Source organism: Equus asinus, chromosome 24 (assembly GCF_041296235.1).
Source record: "Equus asinus isolate D_3611 breed Donkey chromosome 24, EquAss-T2T_v2, whole genome shotgun sequence".
Lineage (NCBI taxonomy): Eukaryota > Metazoa > Chordata > Mammalia > Perissodactyla > Equidae > Equus > Equus asinus.
In genome coordinates this window covers 27,773,540-27,794,178 of record NC_091813.1, presented here as the reverse complement: position 1 = coordinate 27,794,178, position 20,639 = coordinate 27,773,540, and the positions used below count along the sequence as shown (strand labels likewise).

General features: G+C 44.8%; 1 protein-coding gene and 1 pseudogene across 8 annotated transcripts in view; both read right to left on the bottom strand.

Annotated features, from left to right (window-relative positions):
* The window catches only part of ANKRD6 (ankyrin repeat domain 6), a 173,562-nt gene extending 170,068 nt beyond the window's left edge, over nucleotides 1–3,494 (bottom strand). For 3 of the 8 annotated variants that reach the window (XM_044757211.2, XM_070496793.1, XM_070496794.1), the window contains exon 1: nucleotides 3,282–3,429. The gene's annotated coding sequence lies outside the window, so the exon portion shown is untranslated. Of the gene's footprint in view, nucleotides 1–181; nucleotides 271–3,281 lie in introns of all 8 variants that reach the window. The other 5 variants (XM_014832516.3, XM_044757213.2, XM_070496789.1 and 2 more) reach the window with 4 other exon arrangements.
* Nucleotides 3,495–9,811: 6,317 nt separating this feature from the next.
* On the bottom strand, nucleotides 9,812–10,279 carry LOC106825630 (large ribosomal subunit protein eL21-like; annotated as a pseudogene).
* Nucleotides 10,280–20,639: the final 10,360 nt, after the last annotated feature.

Below are 20,639 nucleotides of genomic sequence, written 5' to 3'. Positions count from 1 at the left end.
TTAACAAGTACCATTTATTGATAGGAGTAATCATCTGACCCTCTGCAGTTTAATAAGACTGTTTCATCTGGGAAGATTACCTGCCTCTGGGCTGCAAGTATATGCATAAATTACATCCTATTTGAAACATTTTCAGGCCTGTAACCCATGCCCAAACTTCCCAAGACAAAAGACAAAGTACCTTCCTCCTGAAATCAAAAGTCCACTGGTCCAGACTCAGGGCTTCTCCCTCCCATCAGTAATGACCTCCTCCGCAAACCAGGACTCACGCTGTCAAATGAAAAGATGCATTCCAAAAATGGTCTAAAAAACCAAAAAGTGCCACAATAGTACACTAGAGTTTGCTATTTGAAAAATGATAAATCATTCAGCAGCTGGACACTGCTGAACCTACAAAGTGGGGTAGTCCACAGCTTCAACATTAGATCCCACGACATTCCTACCAATGACATCATATCTTTGAAAACACATAGGTTTTCAGCGGTTGCTGTGATAAAAAGCAAGTGCTACAGAAAATTACCACAGAACAGGAAATGAGAGTGGTATATCCAATCCGATCCCAAGATGTGAGAAGTGGTAAAGGCACACACATCCCGTTTGTAACTGTGATTATTTAAGAATGATACAAAAATACATTTTCTCTCAGTTTATGTGTACTAATTTTTTCAAACACCTTTTATGTTGTTAGGACGTAAATTCTAATTACCTTGTTTTAACCTAACTACTACTAACTCCTTAAACCTAAGGGCACTGTGAAAAAATTACTGAAGACACTAAGGGTGCCATGAACCATGTTCAGGAATCTTTGCCATAACCAAGGAGTGATAACATTGTGCAACGTTTACTGAGGAGAGCTGTGTGACCCTGAAGAAATAACTTAAAACATCATAACATCACGTTCATAACACAAACACCATAACCAGGAAAAGAAGAATTTGGGTTAAAACTGTTTTTAAGGGTCACTCTCAGTTGGCTTAATCCTTCAAACCCCATACAATGTCCCCAGGGTAATTTGTATTAAAAAAAAAAAAAAACTTCTAAAATACATGCAGGCTAATTACTGTTTTCCCAGTTCTTAGGGACTCAAGCAAAGCTTTTAAAATTATAGCCTCCAAGCTACATTGGAAGAGACTGGGCCTCCCCTACACAGACAGAACACACCCACCGAGCTGGTGCCAAAGGAAACAGGGCCAGGGGGGTCGGGGGGGGACCTTGAGAGAGAGACTCCCCCATCCCAGCACTTTGATTTTTTTGGCTTTTTTGTGGTTTGCATCTTACTCCCAATACCCTGCTTTTAAGTTGAATAAGAACGCTCCAGGTTATTGTGGAAATGCTTGTTTGGAAACTTCCCTTCCACAGAGTTTTTCATCTAAGATATTAAGTGTGAAAAGCGAGGGGAAAACTAACACAAAATCCAGACTATTGATTGCTTGGAGGAAGAAGGAGAAGTGAGTGGAATGCCAAAGGGAGGAGTACTGGAGGCTCCAAGGTCCTGGGGACGTTCTAGCTCTTCAGCGGAGGGATGGACTTGGGTTTGGGTTCTTTCTTATTCTTTCAACGGTGCCTCTAAGGTTTTTACTTTCTGAACGTGTATTTCACAGCAGCAGCACCAGAATTTCTACAAGGGAGGGCCTTGGGAGTTGGAAGTGTGCCTTGTCTCTAAGCTGAGTTGGATCACAATCTGGCAGCTTTTATGTGCTTAGCTGGAGGGGCTCTGGAGAGGCTGATGGGTTTAAGTGGGAAGATAAGGTTAATTTTTAGTACTACCACTGACAACCAAGGAGTTAACAAATTAGCATTTCTTTATCACACTTGGTTTATACCTCCCAACAATGTGCAACTACTATCTGTTTTCTGGTCTCTTTTATTCCTCTTCTCCCTTCTCTCCTCCCCACTTATGACCTAGAGAGCAGAAAACTCTTCCAATTTTAATTTGTATCCCTAATTCTTAAAAAATCATTCGTTTACCATATGCTAAGCACCTGCTTGAGCTGTTAGAAGTAAGGTAAACATGTAGTCACACCTATTATGTGCAAGAACAACAGGTTGCTATCGCTATTTTAAGGACGGGAAACCCTCTCAGAGACAATCAGTACAACGTTGGATCATCGTGGACCAGATGTGTGTGTCTTTGTTGCCCAAGTTCTTCCCACTTACGCTGGCCTGACAGACATTACCTAAACATGAATGAATACAATCATCCAACAGGTTCACAGAGAGGATGCCTAACGTTCAAGAGCACTGTGCCAAGCACTTTACTTGCATCATTTCCACAACAATGCCACCAGGTTATGTATAATACACCAAGTTTACAGTTCTAAAAACTAAAGTTAGAGAAGGTTTTCCGAAGTCACACACCTAACAAGTGGTGGCATCAAACGGATGCCATGACCCCAAACGGGTCTTTAACCACCACTTGAACCATCTCACTACGCTTCAGGGAAAACAAAATGACCAGCTTTAGGAAACTGAAGCCCCTCTCGGGTCACAAGTAATAGTCCACTTCCCCTCCCGCCCCTCAATTCTACCGGAAGCACCACACTGAAATTCCCAAGACAAGTGTCGGTAAGACGATGCCTGAACTCAAACCCAACAACGTGCTCGCTTCCTCGGGCCCGGGAGATGCCACTGGCTGACTCTTTCCCGAGCTTAATTCCAGCCTGAGCGATCTCCCCGGGGCAGGAACATGAGCACGGCCCCCGCCCCCCGCGCCTGCACCCCTGCAGTGCTCGCGGGGTCGAGGGGAGGGGGGCGGACTGCTGGCGCGCCTGAGCCCAGCCCGGTCACTCTGAGGCCGGCCTGCAGGCCCGGGGACGGCGGGCAGCGCTGGGCGACCAGAGGGGACCCTCCTTTACGCCCGAAGACCAACAGCCACTGCGTCCCGGAGAAATACCGGCGGACCCCCGCCCCCCAAACACCACTTTCCTCAAACTCTTTGAGCTCACTGGAGAAAGAGGAAGAGGGCAAGCAAAGATGAGAAAGTTCTCTGCCCCCCCGCCCAAAGTGCTATATCCTAGGAGGCAACAGAGGCAAAGCGCTAAGGGAGCTGCCCCAGGAATTCGCCCCTCCCGCCCCGGCTCTCCCGGAGGCCGCAGGAAAGGGGGCAACGCGCTCGGTGTGGGACTCCTCCCCCCGCAGACAGCGATCTGGGGGCGCCAGGGCGCAGCGCCCCACCCCCGACATCGTGCTCCCCGGATCAGTGCCTCCCGCCCTGGGAGTGGGGGGCGCCCGCCCTCGGATGAAGAGGGGTCGCGAAGGGACCCGGCGAGGGCGCACGGTACCTTTCTCTCCCGCGCCGGACGTCCGCGCCGCAGGGACCGATGCCGGCGACAGGGTGGGGGGCGAGGGGAGACGATGGGCACGCGCTCCCGCTGGCTCCGGCGGCCCCAGGGCCTCGGCGCCGCGCAGCGCCGCCGCCTCCAGCCGCCCCTCGCAGGCTGCGCGCCCCGCTCCCGCAGGTTACCTGTGGCCGCGCCGCCGCGCCCGCCGCCCGCAGGGCCTCCGCCCCGCCCCGCCCGCGCCTCCGAACCTGGGGCCGCAGCGCCCCGCAGCGGCCGGCCGGGGTACGGCGGGGGTCGGGGGAGACGCGGCCCCCGAGGCCCGGGGGCGGTCCTTAGTCGCCCAGCTGGGGCCGCTGCCGGTTCTGCGGCCACCGGAGAGGCCTCCTTCTGAACAGTGGGAGGAAAGCGGGTGCAGTGGGGTGAGGTTTTCCGCACGGGAGTTGCCACGAGGTTTATTGAAAGGAGAGGGGAATTAGGAGAAGAAACCATCCCTCAACCTGTGGCCAAGTGGATATTTCAATATATTCGTAGTTCACTTAACTGTTGGCTCAGTGGAAGCTGAACAACAATGATGAATGATCCGGATTCATTAAGAGCTGGAGAAGGGCAAGGAAGCCTTTATTCTGAACACCTTGTCTGTTAGCATGTCGGAACTATCTCATATGAAACAGGCAAAAAAAGCATTGAGCTTTCTTAACTCCTATATTCAAATCACACTTTACCTACCATTACCTCAGTCTGTTTTTGTCTGTTTTTCACAGTTACTTTTTCAGTATCTAGAAGAGCTGCCTAAACGTAGCAAACCCTGAATAAATTGTGGTTGAATGAATGTATGAATGAATGGGACCCCTTCAACCTTTTGAAGAAGCATGACAGGTATTTGCTTTCCAAACACGGGGAACTGGAGAGGGAGGCAGAACCCTAGAATGGAATTACAGTCTTGTCTGAGGTATGGGACAAGCCTATTTTGAACCTGATTCTTCTTATCCCCTCTGAAATAGGCCTGCTTTCCGGGGGAAAAGAAACATGATGATTTCCTCCATTTTCTTAAGATATTTGTCTCCCTCTGTCCTTCAGGGAGCGTGAGGCAGGAGAAATCCACACAACTCCTACCCACCAGGGAGGGGTAAGTATTTTCCTCTACTACTTCGGAACTTCCTCCAACCCCGTAGTCATAGCAGCAGCTTTACTTGGCAGCGTGTGAAACCTCTCTTCTGAGTGTCCTTGGACCTTCTTTAGATGTGTTCTCTGTCCCTGTCACTCCCCAACTAGAGCTGTTAGGAGAGCACATTTCCTTTCCCTGCCCATCAGTAGCTCTGAATTTCTCTCCAGGCAGGTCACCATTGAGTTCTAGCGGAACCCCTGAAGTCAAGGTATGTACACGTGACCTTTCAACCTGGTCATTTCTTTCTTTTTCTTTTCCGGATTAGGGAGTTTTCCTAGCTAGTCCCTTGGACAAACTGTCTACAAAAATACAGAGTACTCCATTCCTTTGGGAAGCTTTTGTAACATCACCATAAAGTCATAATGAGATGGAGTTTTAGGTTACATTTGTGGGCAGTCAGAGTCATCCCATTAAGTCTGCTGAAAGGAACAGAAAGCCCAAGCCAGCCAGTAAGACATGTGACTGCTCCTGGGAGCTGCCTGGTCTGCAGTTGTTCCCAGACCTTGATTAATGGGAATTCCTGGCAGGGGGCCTCATGAGAGCCAAAGCAGGCAGTGGGTGATCCGCCTGGAGATCTTGCTTGCTCATCTCCAAGTGAGCACACAGTCTTTGGGCAACTAATGAAAGGAGATTTCTAAACCTCCCTCTGTATGAGGACGGCTCCCAGCCTGCAGTTCTTTTTTTTTCTTTTGAGGAAGATTAGCCCTGAGCTAACATCTGCTGGCAGTCCTCTTTTTGCTGAGGAAGGTTGGCCCTGAGCTAACATCCGTGCCCATCTTCCTCTACTTTATATGTGGGACGCCGACCACAGCATGGCTTGCGAAGCAGTGCCATGTCCACACCCAGGATCTGAACCGGCGAAGCCTCCGCCGATGAAGCAGAATGTGCGAACTTAACCACTGCACCACTGGGCCGGCCCCCCAGCCTGCAGTTCTGTTCTTGCCCCTCTGCTCGGCTCCATCGCAGCCAGCTTCATCTATCTACCCCACTACCTGCTCCTTCTGTCTCATGAGAAAGAAGTCTGCTCTGCCAATAATTTTCATTGCTTTGTGAGAATATAATCCTCTTCTATTTGCAGCAACATTTCTTTAATGAGTTGACTGCACTAGCTATCTTTCATGTCCTTAACTTCGATTCATCCTTCAGCCCACCACTCTGGCTTCTAGCCCTGCCACTCCCTGAAACTGCCCTTGCTAAGACCTCTATTCAAGAAATCTTCCATGTGTCCCTCCATGATCATATCCTCCTCCTCCAGAGGAAGCCACCATCCTGAATTTTCTGTTAGTAATTTTCTTATCACAAATATATATACGTCTCTCGAAATACTACATTGTTCAGTTTTGCGTGTTTTTGAACTTTTTGTAAATGGAATCATTCTGCGTGATTCCTATGCCACTTGCTTTTTTCGCTCAGCATTCTGTTTCTGAATCAGCTAGTCAATTTCTCTGTTACGTAGTATTTCATTGTAAAAAGATACCACGATTTATTTACCTGGTTTACTTTAGGACATTGAGCTGGCTCCAGTTTTTGCTATTGCAAACAATGTTGCTATGAACATTCTTAAGTATTTCTCCTAATGCATGTGTGCAAGAATTTTTAGAATACCTAGTAGACTTGGAAGTGGACTTGTTGGGTCTGAAGTATGAGTCTGTTCGAATTTACTATGTAATGCCAAATTGTTTTCTAAACCAGTCATACCAATTTTTATTCTCATCAGCAGTGTATGAAAGTCCCCTTGGCCCACATCTTGCCACTACTTGTTTTTTTTGTAGGTGTGAATTTTCTTATGATCGTGATCTGTAGTTCCCCAATTACCAGTACAACTGAGCATCTTTTATGTTTAGTAACTATTCTTGTTTTCTCTTTTCTTTTCCTTTTTATTAAAGATTTTGTTTTTTTCCTTTTTCCCCCCAAAGCCCCCCTGGCACATAGCTGTATATTCTTCATTGTGGGTCTTTCTAGTTGTGGCATGTGGGACGCTGCCTCAGCGTGGCTTGATGAGCAGTGCCACATCCGCGCCCAGGATTCGAACCAACGAAACACTGGGCCGCCTGCAGCGGAGCGTGCGAACTTAACCACTCGGTCATGGGGCCAGCCCCGTTTTCTCTTTTCTTAATTGGTCATATCTTTTGCCCTGTTTCATGTGTTTTGAGAAATCCTTCCTGACCCTGAGGATATAAAAATATTCTCCCATATTTTCTTCTAAAAGTTTTAAAGTTTTGCCTTTCACATTTAAGTCCACATTCCATCTGAAATTCACTTCTGTCATTTACAATACCAGAGCTATCTTATAATGGTTTCCATGTATGTATGGGTCTGTTATAGGTTCTCCATTTTGTTCCATTTGCCTATCCCTGTGCTAGTACCATACAGCCTGGAAATTTGTGGGTTTATATTAAATCTTGGCTTCTGATCACGCGAAGTCCTACCCTGACTTACTTCTTTTTCTTCTTCATAAGGATGTCAAGTTGCAGCTTGACAGGCTTCATGAAAAATTTGGGGTTTTGATTTGGAATTGTGGCAGATTGTATTATTCATTCACAATTATTTGTTCCCGTCCCACCTTTGCCATGCTTTCCTATAGTGGTTGTAGACTCCTCTGCCCCGCTGGTTTGGGGTTTGTGTGACTTGCCTTGACCAAGGCATGTTGGAGCAGAAGCTTTAAATGTGTTGCGTGCTTTAGTGCTCACTGCTTGAGCTTTTACTCTTCTCCATGAGACTATCATGCCCCAGAGAGTGGCTGCTGCTTCAGCTGGGATCCCAGGATGAGAAGACACATGGAATCATGCAGAGCCCAGTATGGCTACACGCAGTCTGCAGCCCACATGTGATGGGGGCAAGAAATAAATGGTTTGCTGCTACTGCAGTTTGGAGAGAACTGACATCTTTATACCGTTGAGTCTTCTTATCTATGAACATGTTTGACACATCTGCCCATTTATTTAGAACTTTAGTGACTTCAAAAGTTTTACAACTTTTTATTTTCTGACATTTATTCTTAATTATCTTTTTTGTTACTATTGCAAATGATATCTTCTCTAAAAATGTGTTTTCTATCCCATTTTGTTGTCAATAAGAAAAATGCAAATGTCTTTGTTTATTGAGCTTATATCTGGCAACATTGCTAAATTCTTTTATTAATTTTTAGATTCTTCAGTTTTCTTTTTGAGGAAGATCAGCCCTGAGCTAACAGTTGCTGCCAATCCTCCTCTTTTTTGCTGAGGAAGCCTGGCCCTGAGCTAACATCCGTGCCCATCTTCCTCTACTTGTTATATGTGGGACGCCTGCCACAGCATGGCTTGACAAGCAGTACATAGGTCTTCACCTGGGATCTGAACCGGCATACTCTGGGCCACCAAAGCAGAACAAGTGAACTTAACTGCTCCACCACTGGGCCGGCCCCTCTTTAGTTTTCTATGTACCTGCAAGCAATGATATTTTATTTCTTCCTTTCCAATCCTTATATCTTTTTAAAAAATTTATTTTGAGATAATTACAGATTCACAAGAAATTGCAGAGCCAGCCCTGATGGTCTAGCAGTTAAGGTTCAGCACTCTCACTGCTTCAGCTGCCCAGGTTCACTTCTGGGTCGTGAAACCACACCACCCGTCTATCAATTGCCATGCTGTGGTGGCAGCTTATCTGGAAGAACTAGAAGATGGGGCTGGCCCTGTGGCGTAGTGGTTAGGTTCAGCATGCTCCACTTTGGTGGCCTGGGTTCACGGGTTTAGAGCCCAGGTGCCGACCTTCACCACTCATCAGCCATGCTGTTGTGGTGACCCACATATAACGTGGAAGAAGACTGGCACAGATGTTAGCTCAGGGCTAATCTTCCTCAAGCCAAAAAAAAAAAGGAAGATTGGCAACAGATATCAGCTCAGGGAAATACTTGCCTGCAAAAAAAAAAAAAAAGAAATTGCAAAAATAGTATAGGAGGTCCTTTGTACTCTTCACCCAGTTTCCCCCCAATAGTTATATCTTATGTAACTATTTGATAATATCAAAACCAGGACATTGACATCAGTACAATGTGTGTATATAGCTCTATGCAATTTTATCACGTGTGTAGCTTTACGTAACCACCACCACGATTAAGATACAGAACTATGCCATCACCACAAAGAAGCTTCCTCATGCTACTGCATTACGGCCACACCCAACACCCTCCCCTACAGCATCCCTAACCCCCAACAACCACTCATCTGTTTCCATCTCTGTAATTTTGTCATTTCTAGAATGTTATATAGGGGGCCGGCCCTGTGGCCGAGGGGTTAAGTTTGCGCGCTCTACTTCGCGGCCCAGGGTTTTGCTGGTTTGGATCCTGGGCGCCGGCATGACACCACTCGTCAGGCCACGCTGAGGTGGCATCCCACATAGCAGAGCCAGAAGGACCTGCAACTAGAATATACAACTATGTATTGGGGGGCTTTGGAGAGAAGAAAAACAAGAAGATTGGCAACAGATGTTAGCTCAGGTGCCAATTTATAAAAAAAAAAAAGAATGTTATATAAATGGAATCATACATAATGTGAACTTTTGAGACTGGCTTTTTTTCACTCAGCATAAATGCCCTTGAGATCCATCCAAGTTGTTACACGTATCATTAGTTCACTGTTTTTATTGCTGAGTAGTATCCCATGGTATGGATGTACCACAGTTTGTTTAGCCATTCATCTGTTGAAAGGCATCTGGGTCAATTACAGTTTTTGGTTGTTATGAATAAAGCTGCTAGGAACAATTCTGTACAGGTTTTTATATGAACATAAGTTTTAATTTCTCCAAGATGTGTCCATAAGGGCAATTGCTGGATTGAACAATAGTTGCATGTTTAATTTTATAAGAACCTGCCAGGGGCTGGCCCGGTGGCACAGTGGTTAAGTTTGCATGTTCTACTTTGGCGGCCCAGGGTTCACCAGTTCCAGTCCTGGATGTGGAACTACACACCACATGTCAAGCCATGCTGTGGTAGGCGTCCCACATATAAAGTAGAGGAAGATGGGCACGGATGTTAGCTCAGGGCCAGTCTTCTTCAGCAAAAAGAGGAGGATTGGCAGCAGATGTTAGTTCAGGGCTAATCTTCCTCAAAGGAACAAAAAAGAAACTACCAAAGCATTTTCCAGAATGGCTATATCACTTTACATTCCCATCACTGATACATGAGAGATCCACTTTCTCTCCATCCTTGCCAGCATCCAGTATTGTCACTATTTTTTATTTTAGCCATTTTGATAGCCACGTAGTGGTATCTCGTTGTAGTCCTGAAGTCTTAGTATTTGCATTTTTTAATGGCTAGTGATGACAAACATTTTTCTTTTCTTTTCTTTTTTTTACAGTCCAGAGGTCTTTTATTTTTTTAAAAAACCTATTATGCCATGAATTTATAGAGAATGCGTTCCAGCAGCGCAGGCTCCTTTCCACTGGTTCTCACAAGGCGTGCTTCTCTGTGTGGAGCAGGCTGGAACTTCAGTTGAATCCAAATACCTTTGTCTTTGGCTTCCTTCTTTTTCTGATCATTTTCCTTCACATATTTCAGGAAGCTATCTCAGCTCTTAGAGTGATTAATATGCTCAATATGCAAGAATCTGGCCCTTACCTTGTTTGTTTGCAACAATGCCAACAGCATGCTGGGTGACACTGTCCACTCCTCCAGTTTTGCAGGGTAACGTTTGTGGGGCATTCCTTTTTAAACAGTGCCCATTCCCCTAATGTCTACAATGTTACCTTTCTTGTAGATGCACATGCATGTGGCCAAAGGAACAACTCCATGTTTTCTGAAAGACCTAGAGAACATACAGCTGGTGCTTCAGCTTTTTCCCTTTGGGTGGGTCATTTTGGCGAATACTGGAAGATGCTGGTTCTGCCTGGAAGGATGAACATCTTTTCATGTGCTTATTTAACATCCCTATAGCCTCTTCAGTAAAATGTCTCTTCATGTCTTTTGCCTATTTTCTAATTGGATTTTTTTTTTTACTGTTGAGTTTTGAAAACTCTTTATAGATTCTAGATATGAGTCCTGTGTCAGACATACAGTTAATGAATATTTTACTCCAGTCTGTAGCTTGCCTTTTCATTCTCTTAACACGGTCTTTGCAATGAAAGAGTTTTTAATTTTGGTGAAGTTCAACTTATTGATTTTTTTCTAAGTAGTACATGCCTTCAGTGTCACAAGCCTTTTGTTTCTTGTTCCTATCTTATGATGCAATCAAGCATTTACAGTACACTGTGGAACAGAGTGGAGTTAGTGGACATCCTTCTCTGTTCCTGATTTTTTTTTTTTTTTTTGAGGAAGATTAGCCCTGAGCTAACATCTGCTGCCAATCCTACTCTTTTTGCTGAGGAAGACTGGCCCTGAGCCAACATCCATGCCCATCTTCCTCTACTTTATATGTGGGACGCCTACCACAGCATGGGTTGCCAAGCAGTACCATGTCCGCACCCAGGAGCTGAAGTGGCGAACCCTGGGACACCGAGGTGCAACATGCACACTTAACCGCTGCACCACTTGGCTGGCCCCCCTCTCCCTGATTTTAAGCTACTGATTATCGGTCTCTCTCACTGACTTCCAGTTTTCAAGAAAAAGAGACCATGTTTGTCAGTTAGAATGATTTGACTGCAAGAGAGAGCATGCCTGACTAGAGTAGGTTAAATAATAAAAACACATAATAGCTTACATAATAAAAATAGCCGGGCGAGGCTCTTTTCGTCGTTCTACTGTCCCACCAGCAGTACTGGCTTTTGTCTTTCTCTTGATTTTGAGGCAGGAGAAAGGGGCAGGGTTTCTCACTGTATTTATTTTGATTTGGGAACAAATTCTGCTCAGCTACCCCTTGAATATCTTTCTCCTTACACGTCATTGATCACAACTGTGTCACAAAGGTGAGGGGCTGGTTACCATACCTAGCATAGACCATTCATGATTCGACCTCTGCGTCTGGGGTTCCTTCCCTGAGTGTGTTGATACCCAAGACATTTAGCAGAGTCGGGGTGTGGGTTATGCCACCAACAAAGTCTACCTGACATTTGTTTGACTCTGTGTTTCCTGTGCCTGGCCATGTGAGGCACATGGTGGATACATTTGGAGGTTTCTTTTCAGCTTATCCCCCTTTGTTAAGAGCTGTCTCCCCACTCATGAGAGTAGACCTCTGCACCCCCACAATTGCACCCCCAGCCACAGTGGATTGGACCATTAATTCAGCATATTTATTGGGACTTGATCACCATCAAATTACCATGTTGTACATAGAATACAGTGTAAATGGTGTGCCCTAGAATTGTACTTCCTGGAGATTCTGACCACTGTGCTGGGCCCTGAGGACAGAATGGGGAACAAAGGCAGATGGTCCTGGAGTCTATTGGTGAATAGAGACTGCAACCAAATATTGAATCATTGCTGAGAGAAATGCTCTGAAGGAGTACACGGTGCTATGTAAAGTATGACCGGGGGACTAGGCCAGGAGCAGACCACTGGGCCAAACTCAACCAATCAAATTTCCTTGCCTGGGAATCAAAGATAATAAAAGCTAACACTCATACAGTGCTCACCTTTTCAAATGATTTTACATAGTTTAATGGATTTAATTCTTCCCATGACCCTATTGAGGTATATAACATCATCACTAGTTTAGAGATGAGGAAATTGAGCCACAGAGAGGTTAAGTAACTTGGTGCAGGTCACACACCTAGGTAATGGTGGAGCTAGGATTTGAGCCCAGGTAGCCTGGTTCCAGAACCTGGGCCCGCTATCACTGGGACTGGAGGGTGGGGCAGCCGTCTCCTGCCATCTGGTGGGAAAAGCACAGAAAGCCGGTATTCATGCAGAGAGAGGAGAATGAAGTGAGAAGTATAGAGAAAAGCAAAAACAAGTTCCCTTTCTAATGAAGCCTCAATTATCTCCTGTAATATCCTGAGCCACCTTTACCAGCATTCTCTGAATGTGACATAACTTCTGAACTTCACCACCAGGTATATGATCAGTTTTCATCCATCCGTCCATCCCTCCACTCATAAAGGGCATGTACTGTGTCAGTTAGGATCAGCTCTACTGCAAAGTTCAGAGCACCTTACCTTCAGTGGCTTAAGCAGGACTTCCCAACTGGTTTGCCGCTACCACCTGTGTGCCATAAGTGGGTTACAGATATGGCCAACTTATTGATCCCTCAGCCTTTGGGGCAGCTGGGCAGGGCCTGAGGTGGCCAAAGTCTCTGGGGCAGTCACCTCTGGCTGCAAGCAGCCTATCCATTTAGGTCAACGTGCCATACAAATAGTACCAATTTCTATGTGTGCCACGAATTGGCAAGATGGGGAAGCACTGGCTTAAGGAATGGATTGCTAATTTTCTCATGAAATATGAAGTTTGGGGGCAGGCGTTTCCAGATTTGAGTACAGCAGTTCAGCAAAATCATCTAGGCTCTTTCTCTCTTTATATTCTGCCATTCCCACGACAGGCTTTTGGTCTTCACCACGTTACCCTGCGGTTGCAGATGGCTTCCCTCCCTCCAAGTACAGTGTTCTTCCACAGCTGTGTTCTAAGCAGGAAGGGGTGGTGTCAGGGGCTCTTCTGGTTCATTGCCTCTTTTATTAGGAAGCAAACTCTTTCCTAGAAGTTCCCCAGCAGGATTCCACCTTACTGACCAGATATGAAGGAGTCTCTGAGTTTGAGGCTCTGACTTCTTCCGTCTCTGGTCTGGGAAGCAGGCAAGGGAGAAGGGGCTGGGAGTGGCTGGTAAGTAGCTGACCCACAGTGTCTGCCACTTTCGTAGGTAACATTAAGTGATGTGTGTAAGTGATAGTTCCTGGATTTCATGCTAGTGGATTTTTAATAAGGTTGTTTGCCTTGGAGAATCTGCTTTCTTTTTTTTTTTGACAAAGATTAGCCCTGAGCTAACTGCTGCCAATCCTCCTCTTTTTGCGGAAGAAGACTGGCCCTGAGCTAACATCCGTGCCCATCTTCCTCTACTTTATATGTGGGACTCCTACCACAGCATGGTGTGCCAAGCAGTACCATGTCCACACCTGGGATCCAAATCGGTGAACCCCGGGCAATGGAAGTGGAACGTGCACACTTTGCTGCGCCACCAGGCCGGCCCCATGAATCTGCTTTCTTGTATCGTTGGATGTACAAATTTGAGTAACTCTCCCAGCCAAAGCAGGGGTTACCAAGTCCAAACTGATCTACAGACATGTGGAGCTGTTAATAACTCTGTTGGGCTGGTTCTATTGTCAAGAGCTTTCTACTCTTGTGTTATGGCACCATTCATGTCAGAAGCTTGTTAAAACTCCATATGAATAGGGGCCAACACAGTGCTGTAGTGGTTAAGTTTGCACACTCTGCCTTGGCAGCCTGGGGTTCATGGGTTCAGATACTGGGCACAGACCCTACACACCACTCATCAAGCCATGCTGTGGCGGTGTCCCAAGTACAAAGTAGATGAAGACTGGCACAGATGTTAGCTTAGGGCCAATCTTCCTCACCAAAAAAAAAAAACTGTATGAATAAAAAGTTAATTTTTTATAGAAGTCCATATTGTAGGAATTCCATCTCACTAGTTTGGGACTTTTCTTGGATAATTACAAATGTCTTTAGTTCATCCATGACTTGTAGTTGGAAAAATTTATTATTTATTCAAAAGACAACATGATAGACATCTAAGAAATGGCCAAAATTACAGGATTAAGGGAGATTGCCTTGTGGCAATATACAGTAACTGGAATGCTAAAAAATCGAGGACCTTGGTTCACCTCCTGCTCCCCATTCCTGTTCCTATCTCAGTTTTACTTATTTTAATAAATGCCCAATTCACCAACTGGGAGGAAATATTTAGAAATTAGATATCTGACAAGGAGTTAATTTCCAAAATATATGAAGAACTTATTCAACTCAACAACAAAAAGATAAACAATCCAATCAAAAAATGGGCAGAGGATGTGAACAGACGTTTTTCCAAAGAAGATATACAGATGGCCAATAGGCACATGAAGGGATGTTCAACATCACTGATCATTAGGGAAATGCAAATCAAAACTACAATAAGACAACACCTCATACCCATCAGACTGGCTATAATTAAGAAGATGAGAAATAATCGGTGTTGGAGAGGATGTAGAGAAAAGGGAACCCTCATATACTGCTGGTGGGAATGCACACTGGTGCAACCACTGTGGAAAACAGTATTGAGATTTCTCAAAAAATTAAAAATAGAAATACCATACAATCTAGCTACTTGATATGTATCCAAAGAACTTGAAATCAACAATACAGGGGCTGGCCCCGTGGCCGAGTGGTTAAGTTCCCGTGCTCCACTGAAGACGGCCCAGTGTTTCATTGGTTAGAATCCTGGGTGCGGACATGGTACTGCTCGTCAAACCACGCTGAGGCAGCATCCCACATGCCACAACTAGAAGGACCCACAACGAAGAATATACAACTATGTACCGGGGGGCTTTGGGGAGAAAAAGGAAAAAAGATAAAATCTTAAAAATATATATATATATAAAGAGACCTATGCACCCCTATGTTCATTGCAGCATTATTCACAATAACCAAGAGTTGGAAGCAACCCTCGTGCCCATCAACTGATGAATGGATAAAGAAGATGTGGTATATATATATATATATAGTGGAATACTACTCAGCCATAAAAAAGATGAAATCTTGCCATTTGCAACAAGATGGGTGGACCTTGAGGGTCTTATGTTAAGCAAAATAAGCCAGACCGAGAAAGATACATACCATATGATTTCACTCATATGTGGAAGATAAATAAACACATGAATAAAGAGAAAAGATTAGTGGCTACTAGAGGGAAAGGGGGAGGTGGACAAAAGGGGTAAAGGGGCACATATGTATGGTGGCAGGTAAAAACTGGACTACTGGAGGTCAGCACTATGCAGTTTATACAGAAAATGAAATATAATAATGTACTCCTGAAATTACACAATGTAATAAACCAATATGACCTTAATTAAATTAAAAAAATAAATAAATAAATGCAATTACCATACATCTAGTTGCTCAAACCAAATGCCTGGGAGGAGTCCTTGTTCTGACCACCCACATTAAATAAGCTATCAATAAGTCTTATCTATTCTACCTCTGAAATTTATGTCAAGTCTATCCACTGCTCTCTATTTCTGCTGTCTCCACTCCTTTCTCTTATGGACTACTACAGTGACCTCCTAACTGTTACTTCTGCTTCCACTCTTAAATCTATGATCCATTTTCCCCACATTAGCCAGAATATGTGCATCAGTTATCTACTGCTGTGTAACAAAACACCCCAAATCTTAATGGCTTTAAAAAACAGCCATTTTAATTTGTTCATGATTCTGTGGGCTTGCTGGAAACCAGCAAAACAGCAAGTCTGTGTTCCATGTGGCGTGGGCTGGACTTGCTCATGTGGCTGCAACTTGGGCTGGAGAATCCAAGATGATGTCACTCACATCTGGCCCCTCAGCTGGGACAGCAAGAATGCCAGGGGCTCTCTCCTCTTGTGCTCTGGCATCCTCAGGGCCTCGCTGTCTGTGGGGCCTCTCCAGCCAGCTAGCCCAGACTTCTTCTCATGGTGGCTCAAGGCCTCCCAGAAAGTGAAAAAAGGAAGCAGCAAGGGCTTGTAGGGCCCAATCTAGGAAGTTGCACAGTATCACTGTCACTTCCACCACACTCTGTTGGTTAAAGCAAGTCACAGAGCCTGCCCACATGCAAGAGGAGGGAAAAATAGGTAGGAGGAGTGGCAAAGTCTTATTTGCAAAAGGGCATGTGGGTGGCATGGATGGTTGTGGCTGGCTTTGGAAACAATCTACCAGCATGTGCTTTTAGAAAAGTAAAGCACACATTTCACCTCTCTGCTTAAAACTCTTCAATGCTTCCAGTGACGCTTAGAATAAAACCCAAACTGCTTATCCTGGCTGAAAAGACTACTTGTCCCTCATGCCTACCGCCCTGCCCCTCTCTCATCACACCGACATTTCGGACATTTCGTTCCTCCAACACCAAGCCCGTTCCCTTCTCCTTCGCTTTTCCAACTGCTGAGACAGCTCCAGGGGAACACGCTCCATCTGACTTTCACTTTGCTATCTCCTTCTCATGGTCAACTCAAATGTCACCTTTTTAGAGAGGTCTTCTCTGGTTACCCCATCTGAATCAGGCTCCCAGTACTCTTTCATCTCCCTCTATGTATTTCCTGCAAAACACAGCCCTAAAAATCTAGTTGTCTTCATGTTCATTTGAAAAAAAAAATTGTTGACTATTTAAGAGATGAAGTTATCAAATATAAATCTCTATAATGGCTGCAAATATTTTTTGCACATTTAAAAGCAGACTGTTTCTAGGGCTGGCCTGGTGGCAGAGTGGTTAAGTTCGTGTGCTCCACTTTGGTGGCATGGGGTTCATAAGTTCGGATCCCAGGTGTGAACCTAGCACCACTTGTCAAGCCACTTTGTGGTTCCTCTATTTCATCCAAGGAAGATTGACACAGATGTTAGCTCAGCAACAATCTTCCTCAAGCAAAAAGAGGAAGATTGGCAACAGATGGTAGCTCAGGGCCAATCTTCCTCACCAAAAAAAAAAAAAAAAAAAAAAGCAGCACAGACTGTTTCCTTCTGTTGAGGGGAGCAAATAGACTGTAGGTCAGGAGTGGGAGAAACTAACATTTCATTGGATGTTCTTTTATGCTGTTTGACTATTTTACCATATGCATGTTTTTAAAATGTCAAAACATTATTTTAATAAAATCTCTTTAATGATGGATTGCCTCTGTGGAAACAATTTAATGATTTCATCAGGTTATCAACTGTCTTAGGAGAACTGGAGACTGTGAGCTGCTGTCTTGAAAAATTTGATTGGCTTCCCTGGTTTAGCAGGAGTCCAGCAAGATTCTGTAGAAGGCTCTTTCCTTTGTTTGCTTCAAGAGAGAATTAATGGCTTTAAATACATATTTAAAAAGAAAGCCTGAAAGGCTTTCAACATGTGAATCCCAGGAACCAGGCACAATGCCATCAGATACCTCAAAATACCCTAAGATGCAGGATGTTGGCTGTATTTAATGGCTTGCCCTATTCAGGACTGCAGTTATTCTGCCTAAACTGCACAGGTCTCTTTTAAATAGCTCTCGAGTTCTTTGTTACAAGACATCTAATTGGTAACAGCAAAGTAATTCACCATAATAAGGGCACAAAACTTCTGGCCTTTAAAATTCAAAATTTAAACAAAAATACAGATATTATACTTTAGCTTAGCATATAGTACAATATAGCCATATAAACCAGAAAGGGCACTAATCACTTGATATTTGTGCTCCTAATAAAAGGAGTGATATGATCAACAATCTTATTATAAGTAGTTTTCTGACATTTGTTGGTTAGGAAGTTGTTCAGGTTTTTTTTTCTTCCTTTTAGTGAATCCTTTAAGCTAAATGGCCTGAGACACCAGGTGCATATTTTTTTTTTAAGATTTTATTATTATTTTTATTTTTTATTTTTCCTTCTTCTTCCCAAAGCCCCCCAGTACATGGTTGTATATTTTAGTTGTGGGTCCTTCTAGTTGTGGCATGTGGGACACTGCCTCAGCGTGGCCTGATGAGTGGTGCTAGGTCTGCGCCTGGGATGGGAACTGGAGAAACCCTGGGCTGCTGAAGCAGAGCACGTGAACTTAATCGCTTGGCCACAGGACTGGCCCCAACCATTTTTGAGTGTCTTTTTTTTTTTTTGAGGAAGATTAGCCCTGAGCTAACTGCTGCCAATCCTCCTCTTTTTGCTGAGAAAGACTGGTCCTGAGCTAACATCTGTTCCCATCTTCCTCTACTTTATACGTGGGATGCCTGCCACAGCATGGCGTGCCAAGCGGTGCCATGTCCGCACCCAGGATCCAAACCAGCGAACCCCAGGCAGCTGAAGTGGAATGTGCACACTTAACTGCTGCGCCACCTGGCCAGCCCCGAGTGTCTTTGTGTGTTTTGCTTCTTTACCTATGAGCTTAGGAGCCAGCTCTTCACTTCCCCTCCCCCCTTTCAGTTTAGGACTATAAATTGACTTTAGCCTCAGGCCATTAAATAGGAACAAAGTCTAATGTTTGGCTGAGCACCAAAGTAGTTCCCACCATCCCCTCCATGTGGTACCTTGGGTGGATTGTTTAACCTCAGTTTTCTTATCTGTAGAGTAAGGACAATACTATGACTGACTTCATGGGAATATTTTGAAAGTCATGTTACCTTGGAACAGTGCCTCATTCACGGAAAATTTCAGTAAATATTAGTTGGTTAAATTTTAATGGGCAATAGACAATGCTCATCTTTCATGATGCTACAAAATATCTCTAAAATTTAAGTTTTTTTAGAAGGAAAGGTTAATAAAAATAAAATAAGCATTTAAGAGTCATTAGATTGTAATTCCTTCAAATCTTCAGGTCGTCCTGAATGGATGATGGCTCAAAAGTCATTGTCTCTCCCATGTCAGCTCATTCCTGGTTGTGCTCTTGTAGCTCATGGTTCATACTTATCTCACTGTGGCATGTCCCAGGGTTTAAAGGAAGCAGAAAACTTGGCTTCTCTCTCTTCGAGAAGTTCCTCTCAAAAATATGCCAGGTCTGTGTAGAGACCTGGCCACGTACTATCTAGTTCCCTTCTTTTCTTTCAGTGTCTCCTTAAGCATTTATGAAGCACCTACTATGTATATGGCAACCTGCCATGGTTACATACAGCAGCAAAAATCATGGGTAGCCCAGAGACAAATGCTCACAATCTTGAGAATGCTTTCCCAGGGAGACGTCACAGACAGCCTGAGCTCCAGGCCCGAGTGGCCCAGGGGGTCACCAAGTCACTAAGCAGATCCCACACCAAATTTCTCAAAAACTTTCAATTTTTTAAATTTTTATTCAAATTCTGAAAGAATCCACACACATGACTTTTTACATTTATGAAGTTCTATTTCTAAGATATTTTTCAACATATCCTTTATTTGAAAGCTGACAGTATCGAAATGATAACAGCAAAAAGTGAAAAGCAATACAATTTTTCCTGTTTTGTTTGTTCACACTTTATCAATACCGTACATTTCTGAAATAACAGTTAATTGGAATCTCTTAAACCTATATATGACTCTTTTATCTACTTTGGGGTGGAGCATACTTGAGGGTTTGGTTTTTACTGATTTTTTGTGGATTTGTCCAATTCTCAAATATCTTAGGGTGTGCTCCAATCCACTGCTGGTGTTCCCCCTAACATCTTGCTTTCTGGGACAGGCAGAGGATCATCAGATAGCTCCAGCCTCTCTGGGTCTCAGGCATAGTGGGGCTTTTAGCTTAGGAGTTCTCCTGTCCTGAATCCCTGGCTCCCTGGGACACACACACTCAGCCAGCAGCCCAGGGATGCCCTGACCGTCTGGGCTGACCTTAGACTGGCTTCTAGGGCCCCGTAAGTAGCCCTCTGCAGTTTGAATCAGGCCACCTCAACGGCCTTGCCAGGCTGATGGGTTTGCTCTGGGATAGCTGAAAGTCTTTATACCTCCTCTAGGAGAGACCTTCCTCCTGGGGACTTTCTCGAGTGGATGAAAATGGACTAGGAAAACTACCCCTAGTGTAACTTCCTCTTCTAAGAGCAGGTAGAGCCTGCTTGTGCTGGTTATGCTGTTTGTCCCCCACCCCACCTCACCCTGGGACCTACCCTGCCCTCCCTCCCTACCCTCTGTGTCCTGGACTAGGTTCCAGGCTCCCTTGCCCTCTGGCTTCCAGTTGGGTTTGGCCAATGGGAGGCACTTCCAGGAGAATGGAAGGTGGGAGGAGAGAGAGGTCTGAGTATCTCTTCCCACTGCTGTCTCCACATGAGGTGCTTCTGGCAGAGGCTGTGTCCTCACCAGCTATAGCTGCTGTTTTGTGTCCCGTCTCCAGGACTCTAGCTCCCTTCCTTTACTCCTACCAGTTTTGGGGTGATAATCTCTTCCCACTGTTGCTAATCCCTGTGTTGATTCCCTAACCTCTGCCCACACCCCTGTAAATTGTCCCTTCACTTAAAGGCTTTGAAGTTAAAATCTTTGCATGTGCCATCTGTTTTCCACCTGAGAAGGACCTTGATTGATATAGTCACACCAAGTTATACTGTCTCCGCCTGGAAAATCTGAAGACTTTTCCAATTAGAAGCAGCCACCTCCCCGGCTGGCCGCTGGCAGAGTGGTTAAGTTTGTGCGTTCTGCTTCAGCGGCCCAGG